Source organism: Stylophora pistillata, chromosome 1 (assembly GCF_964205215.1).
Source record: "Stylophora pistillata chromosome 1, jaStyPist1.2, whole genome shotgun sequence".
Lineage (NCBI taxonomy): Eukaryota > Metazoa > Cnidaria > Anthozoa > Scleractinia > Pocilloporidae > Stylophora > Stylophora pistillata.
In genome coordinates this window covers 1,752,501-1,760,776 of record NC_142519.1, presented here as the reverse complement: position 1 = coordinate 1,760,776, position 8,276 = coordinate 1,752,501, and the positions used below count along the sequence as shown (strand labels likewise).

The window sequence follows — 8,276 nt, the reverse complement described above, 5'->3', positions numbered from 1 at the left end:
ATATGATTTAAAAATCTTTCTTACCCCGCTGGATCTCTGAAGAAACCTCTCTTTCCTTCTCATCCCCTCTATCGAAGTTTTCTACTGTAAAAAGGAAAATGGCATGAGATTGAGGGCACTACACAAGTGGCAGTAATCCTTTCCAGCCGAGGGAGAATGCGTGACGCTTTCGATATCCAGTCACATGTTCTACTTTTGGCGGGAAACTTGTAGGCGCTGCCAAGTCAAGGAAGCATGACTTAAAGTTGCCACCGTTTGGGTTGCTTGAGCGCACGAAGAGAAGTTCGGCGTTCAATGATTTCCCTCATTGTAAAAAAGGGGGTTTTCAGGCCTACACGACTCCCCAGCGCGTGTTTAGAATGGCCTATTCAAAGTTTGGCCTTCACGAGTGTCTTTTAACTGCCTCCCGATTAGCTCAATGGATAGAGCGCTGGACTGTTGTGTAGGAGGTCGAGGGTTCGAGCCCCGGCCGGAACAACACTCAAGGTCTTAAAACAAGTGAGAAGAATATACTATCTTTCTATAATATCAAGAAATGGTTGGATACTCTAGTCTGCTCGCATAGGGACGAATAAATGGAGGTCCCGTCTCCTGCAGAGTTAGGGGTAGGTGACGTTAATTTCCCACGCACGAGATTACTGTGTGATGGATGTCCTCCCCTGGGATGGGATGGGTGGGAAGGTGAGATTGATATGGACTGAAGCTGCGAGAGGCGCCTGAGAATGCTGACGTCCGATCTCAACCTTAATAACATTGTAAAAACCTTAGCAATTCAACCCATGCTGCTATTAAGGTATCGTATCAGTAGACCTTTCGCCAAACCTTTCGCCTTTCGTCTGTGCCTTCGCCTCTTTGAGCGATCGCCCTCTTTTGTAAGATATGAGCGGCGGGTTTTTGTATAGTTCGCTCAGTACTGGTTGTGTTTCTATTAAATGCCAGTGTCTCATGAGAATTTTCTTTAGGTTTGTCACTGATGGTTGGTATTGTGTAACAAAAGGGAAGATTCGTTGGGTTATCTTCGGTTTTTGTTAAATAGCTAGTTTCCTGTTTTTGAAATTCACCTCTGAGAGGGTTGTGTTAATGAGGTACTCTGGGTAGCCTCTCTTTAGCAAGTGCGCTTTGAAATTTGCAATTTTCTTCTCGAATATTGTTTGAGAGGAGTTTGTTCTAAGAAGTCTAAGGGCCTATCCTTTATGAAGCCTTTCTTGACTCCTTGTGGGTGACAGGAACTATAGTGTGTATATTGAAATGTTTCAGTTTGTTTAAAATAAGTACGCACATCAAGGATTGCGTCCTTTTCGAATCGTTTGCCTTTGTAGATATAGGTGCCCCGGAATGTTGTTTCCTTATCGGAAATTTCAGCCGTAAATTTTATTGTTGATGATGATTTTTTGCTTTTTTCAATGAAACGCTCTATTGTTGCTTTGTTTGCACTCCATAGCGAGAAGATGTCGTCTATTTAACGTTTCCAAACAAGCGGTTTTCAAAGGCTTTTGTCAAGGATTTCTTTCTCTACCTTGTTCATGAAAATATTAGAAAAAGGCGACTGCCACTTTTGTGCCCATGGCCGTACCATGTGTTTGAAGGTAGTGCTTTCTATTAAAATGGAAGGAATTTTCCTTGAGAATAAGGATAAGCGCTTGTTTTAGCAGTTGTGTAGGGATAGGAGTTCCGTTTCTGTAGAATATTTCGTACGCTTTGCATACAGCATCTATTCCCTCCTCTTGTGGTATATTTGTACATAAGCTCGTAACGTCCATTGAAACAAGTTTTATGTTCTCCGGGACTTTCGTATTTTCTATGAAGTCTGTAGTATCCGTAAGATACGACTTTTGTTTTTGTGCTATAGGCTGAAGGAGTTTGTCGACAAATGATGATAGTTTCTCTGTAGGGCCATCACACCCTGACACTATCGGTCTACCGACCGGTGAAGCTTTGTGTATTTTTGTAAGGGTGTAGAATTCTGGAATTCGAGGCGGATTTGGGGTTTGACAAAGCCATTTTTTAGTCATGTCGTCTGTATGATTACCGTTGTAGAGGTCTTCAATAAGTTTTCTGACCTTATGGTCAGTCTCTTTGACCATGGGTGAGGCAAGAGGCCTGTAGTTATCTTTGTTATCTAGTAAAGTTTGGCCTTTTAAAATTTTGTCGCGTTTGTTTGTTACTACGGTTGTTTTTCCTTTGTCGGCCTTTTTGGGGTTTAACTCAGAGTCACGTTTCAAGGCCCTCAGCGCATTGCGTTCGGCCGGAAGCAAATTATCTTTTGGCTTTCTAATTTCTATTTCTGAAAGGTCACTTTAACCTCTTCTAAATAGTTTTCAAGGGCTACGGATTTTTGTATTGGTGGTATCCATGTGGATTTGACGTGGTAGGGATGGGTTTTTTTTTGTCCTTTCCTTAGAATATGTAAATCAGATGCATTTTTCTTTCGAACTGATCAAAATCACGCAAAAGTTGTAGTTTGATCTGTTTTTGTTTTGTCACGGGTGTTGGAATGAATGATGTCAACCCCCTTTTTTAACAAAGTAGAACATCTGACCGGATATCGAAAGCGTCACGCATTCTCCCTCGGCAGGAAAGAGGATGAGAACGGAAGAGAGGTTTCTTCAGAGATCCAGAAAGATTTTTAAAATAAAGGTTTTTTTGAAATGGTTTTGATTGAATCATATATTGCGTTTTGTTTTCGTTTTGTTGGTTTCGTTTTGTTTGGTCTGGCTTTGTTGGTTTCGTTTTGTTTGGTTTGGTTTTGTTTGTTTCGCTCCGTTTGGTTTGGTTTTATTTGGTTTCGTTCTGTTTGGTTTCGTTTTGTTGGTTTCGTTTTGTTGGTTTCGTTTTGTTTGGTTTGGTTTTGTTTGGTTTGGTTTTGTTGGTTTGGTTTGTTTGGTTTGGTTTGGTTTGGATTCGTTTCGCAAAGTACAGTAAACCGCAGCGTCGCACAACGAGGATCAAGTTCACAGCGATGCTGAGGGACCATCAACCTCAACAGGCCATTGAATACGGCTAAAATGGAAGGTAGGAAAGCACCTTTTTAATCTAAGACATTCACAGTATGCGGTGTTTTTTTTTTTTTAATGTTTTAATTTCATTTCAATTCAATGTGTGTTACTGTAACTTACATCGAGGAACTTTCCAATACATTCCATTTTCATCACCTGATCACGTTAATTTTCAAAGCATACTCACTAGGTAACTGCCTTCTCGGTATCTGTTTGGATTTGGTTAGAGTAGGCCCTGAATTGAAGAAATTTTTAATTTTTGTCTTGTCAGAATTTGTGAACAAAGGCATCTTTGTGGGACCATTTTGTGAGAAAAATGGTTTGAATGTGGCAGCATTGCAGAGTGAGGATCTTAAACCATTAAAAAGGGAACATTTAACTGTTGATCTTGTTCTAAATCTCTGGGAAAAAAAGACACCGGTGGATTAGTGCTTTGACTCCATTGGAGCTATACAAATATCAGAGTGGTCTAACATCTTAAAATCTGAACAAGGCATGCAATGATTTGCTGAAGAAATTCCAAAAACTGGGTAAAAATAAAAAGGAGCTTGAATTACTGAAGCAAAGTTTATTTTATTTGCCTGGTTCAAATGCACCGATGGCAAGAGAGCAACGAACACCCAAGTCAAAAGCAATAGCTGAGCTCAAGGACGAAAACAAGGGTTTAAAAAGATCGGTCAGCAAAATGCTTAGCTTCAATGAAAGATTAAGGAATGAGCAGGATGCTTTAATCACTTACCAAGCAGCACTGGAGGAAGAATATTTCTCAACTGTTGAACCATGTGAATGTTAACCAACAATATTGCAGGTGTTGCTTCAAAACTTAAACATGAAAGGGATGACCTTGAAAAGGATATGAAAGTTTTACAAGAGCAATTTAATGAACAGTCTGAAAAGCTTAAACTGATTCAAGAGAAACTTGATGAGCTTGCTTGAGTAATTGTTTTACGGTGTGTTACATAACATTTCCAAGTAATTTAGGTGGTTGCCATGGAAACGAGTCTCCTTAACTTCAATGATTCTTTTTTGATCACAAGAAAAACTTGAAAATGCCAATTTCTTTGTTTACACATGAAATTTTCATTATTTTCATTATTTTCATTAGAGTGTTGTTAATTATCGTCATTTATTTACCTGATGGCGTCATCGGGGTCGTCGTGGCAACTTGATTGACACTTCAAATGATAGGCCTCTTAAAGTTCTATATCATGGCCAAGTTTTAAGTTGATACCTTGATTAGTTATGAAGTTATGGCTGAAAATGTTATTGGAAAGGTCATAATTTTCTGGTGCCACTCAATATTCATATTTCCTCCTCGATGGCCAGGACCTTGCCAATGCGGGGCAGTTTATCGTAATTGGCGAAGTACATAGCCACAATGCAACCGACTTGAAGGGGAGCGAGGAAATCGTCTACCATTTCAATTGGCGCTTCCCTTTCGCTAGGGGTCCTGTAACGGCCAGTGTAAATCTGGAATATGCAACAGACATGTCATTAGAATTTGCTTGTTAAGGTGCATATTTCGAATGAGATGTATGAATTATCAATTGTTCTTATTTTATTCTTTGATTATTATAAGAAATGGATTATGTCACCTTGTCATATTCAATTGAAGTGCATTTGGTGTGAATAAGTATAAATAAGTTTTCAAAAGACAACAAAATTTTTCCATGAGCCTGAAGGGAAAGTGCAATTTTGTGGTCTTTGAAAAATTTACAAGTGATTACTAGACCAAATTGAAGAAAAAGTCATGTTACTACTTGTTTATAATGTACAGACAAAATTTTGAAAGTGTGTTTGAACTATTTGTAATATGCACTCGTGTTACAACTTTGCATTTGTGCTGCATGAGAGTTCATATGTTTTCAGCCAATCAGAAGCATGTAATTTTATCAGGTACATTATTATATATCTAAAACTGGAATTGTATATATCTATAAACTGACACAGAAGGGATTAGAGTAATGAACCCCTCTAATTATTTCTCTTTTATATTTATTGAATTGAAGGCTTGGCTTTTTAGTGCCTACAACTGCATTTTGATTATTAGTCACCTCTCTGATAGGCTGGATCTCTTCCTCTCTGAGCTCTAAAAGTTCATTTGGGAGTTCAGCATTTGAGGCTACAACAGTTCTTGAAGTATTCTTCAATTTATCCACTGGCCAAGGGCCAAGTGTAGTTGTCAGGTACTGATAACAAATTAACCTCTGTATTTGCTAACCAGGACTCCAACTCTTGAGATGCTTGTAAGGGCATATTCTTAGGATATTTGGTGGGAATATCTCTCTTCAATCCCTCCATGTCCAGTTTATTTAGGGAGGGAGTCACAGGATTTGACTTTCCTGAGGGTAAACTCTAGTATAGCAAAAAAGGACAGACAATTAATTTGATACATCAAAGCTCACAGGGCAACCAGGTGGACTATCAAACATGGTTTGATACTATTCTGGATTAAATATTTAACAATTGTAACTTCTCTGTTAAATTAATCAAATCTTTAAACCAGAGTAGCATCAAACCATGTCTAACAATGTTTTTGTAGGCTCAAATTTCCTTGACAGACATTAATAAGGGCTTTCTCTTTTTATTTCATTCTTCTTTGACTTGTACACCTTATGATCCCAGTCGTAAAGAAAGGGAAAAGCAGTGAGATATACTTTAAATTGAGGATCAGTTTAACTCCAGCACATTCTCAACATATGTCAGCATATGTTCAGTTATTTGGAGCATTAATATTATTTTTCAGGCCTATAAATTGTCAGTGCCAAGGCTAATGCAGAAAACGTCAGGTAAGTTAGTGTTTTAACGATGACTCAGGAACCACAAATTAAGAATTTCATGTGCTAGCCTTCAGCATTACAAAAGGCTCTTTCCATGGCTCATAGCTCCAATTTCTGTAGTGCATAACTGCTTTTCCATCCTCGTTCAATGTAAATTTGAAGCACTTTGGAACTGTGTGTTCATGTAACTCCTCACAGTAATCATTAATCAATGATTTTATGTCATAAACCATCTTGAGCATATAGGGCTTGGGTGTTGGATTCTTCATGCATGTTTCCAGTGCCTTCAGTAACTCTAGGTGACAGTGAAGTGTAAAAAAAAAACGAAGATCTTACATGTACCCTGTAAGTGAACATTCACAAAATTTATAACATGTGAGTGTCATATAATCTGGTAATTCAAGTGGAAGAGTTCATACTTCCTATAGACTAAATTTTGAACCATGCTCTTGCCTCATGCAGATTTTTTTCCATCACAGTGCTAGTTGATATGTAGTTATATCGATAAATAACCTATATGAATATATGCCACACAAGATTGGTACATTGCACAGTCAGGCAGTTTTGATTGCTAGACCTCTCAGTTACTCCAACTGTACCTTGAGATAATTACTTTACGTTACACTTACTTACCTGTAACTGTGTAAACATCCAGTTTGTCTAAGTGTTTTGAATAAACCCCAAAAAAGGCATCTACATGTATGTCCTCATGGGTATGTCCCACTGGGAGAAAGTTCACTCATCTGAAATTCAGGAAGAGAAGTAAAAGTAATGTTTTTTTTTTTCAACTTTAGGTTATGTTCATTCAGTAATTGCAAAAATTGGAATTGAATGGAAACTAACTTCCCACTCAACCTTGAAAACATTGCAATGGGACAATTTGACGCTTGAACAAAGTGCCATGTGGGAAATGTGGATGAGGCAAATACATTTCTTTTTAAAATTACCCAAGATAACTTACTTTCTCAAAAATTTTCTCTTCAACCAGAAGTGCCAATAGAGGAAACATGTACCAGTTCTTGTTTTCTCTAACACAGTTCTCAAACTGCAGGTAAAGAATGGGTGGTAGGTCAAATTCCTCGGACCATCTTACAAGGACTTCCAACAGAACTGTCATAGTGAGATTAGAGTCATGAGGATACTGGTAATAGTCAAATGCCCATAAATCTCTTTTCCATTTTATGCTTGTCCACTGTGAATAATAGAACCAACTAGGTGCCGGTTCCCACAGTTGTAAGTACAGACATTGCCATGGTAATTCGGCGCACACTTGGGACATTCGTGGTGTGTTGATCCATACCATCAGCAATATTTGCTGTTAGTTTTGAAACGCTATTTATTTTCTTTGTACTTAAGATTATTTATTGCTTAACCGCCTATTGTCTATGCTTAGTTAATGTTTATCTATGTTATGGTTTATTTTTGTCGATTACTGTAATTGGTGTGAAAACGTTACGCAATTTATGTCAGTCATTCGCTCATATTACGGGCTTGCAAAAAAGAGAGAACCATTTTTTGAGCGCTGTCAAGAGGTCGTGCGCTCCGCTACTCATTGTAAAATTGTTTTGTCTACTCTGCTACCCGCACTTTTCAAGTACGCTAGGAGCTCTACCAAAGTAAGTTACCTATATTGTTTATGCTCGATTTAGTTTATCGTTTCCTTCATTATTAGTTCAGTTGATTTCAAGAATAGGTCATTGTGCTGTGTCATCGTTTATAAGTCAATTAATTAGCTTCGTTTCGTTTTCTGTTACCTTCTAGTTCGAACCACACACACGTAATTCTACCACATTTGCTATCGCAATCACACCAAGTATTCAGCAACTACCCTATTTATCGCTACCTGACTACGTTCCATTTTGTATCACATAAAATTAAAACACTTGGGATTGTTACACGTGGTGCTTGTGCATTCGTTCTGGAGCTCTATGTACTAGCTATCCTTCCACTACTAAGCGACGCTACCCTGTGATTCTCTGGAGTTCACATTTGCCACATACTTTGATGGGTACCTCCTGGCTTTATACCTATAAAGATAGTACACCCTCCTTTCCTGCCTAGGGATGTAGGGAAAAATTATTATTAGTTCTGAAGAACAGAAGAATTCTAGTGAATTGCTTTTGATGTGACAGACTTTTTGTTAATCAAACTAAGTGTACTTCTCTAAACATTTCTCTCACCAGACTAAATCAAGATGAAGCTTCAACAAGTGATCAATTTCAGCTCTTCTGGCTTTGTCCACAGTTGTCTCTTTCTCCTGCTTGTATTTTGTGCAGTCTGTGCATTTTGTAAAGCGATTTTCCTAGAAGGTAAAAATTGATAGATGATTTCTGCATTTATGAGGTATAACATGTAAAAAAAAAAAAAACTAGTTGTAGACATGGTTCATTTCAGCAGTTTACATACCAAACAAAGCAACAAAATTGAACTTTTTTCACTGATGAATGTTGGATAAGAGGTGGTCATGACCTACTGGGCCCCCTATTTTGCTATCTAGGTT

The 8,276-nt window shown here is 38.1% G+C and overlaps 2 pseudogenes across 1 annotated transcript in view; both read right to left on the bottom strand.

Annotated features, from left to right (window-relative positions):
• Window positions 1-1,459: 1,459 nt before the first annotated feature.
• Window positions 1,460-3,778, bottom strand: LOC148740767 (uncharacterized; annotated as a pseudogene).
• A 520-nt stretch (window positions 3,779-4,298) lies between these two features.
• Window positions 4,299-8,276, bottom strand: part of LOC111345790 (uncharacterized) — a 4,975-nt pseudogene continuing 997 nt past the window's right edge. The window contains exons 3-9 of the transcript XR_015994688.1: window positions 7,957-8,078; window positions 7,729-7,833; window positions 6,734-7,126; window positions 6,410-6,514; window positions 5,845-6,071; window positions 5,051-5,351; window positions 4,299-4,466 (exon numbers count right to left, since the gene is read on the bottom strand). The product of XR_015994688.1 is annotated as an uncharacterized LOC111345790 (transcript). The remainder of the gene's footprint in view (window positions 4,467-5,050; window positions 5,352-5,844; window positions 6,072-6,409; window positions 6,515-6,733; window positions 7,127-7,728; window positions 7,834-7,956; window positions 8,079-8,276) is intronic.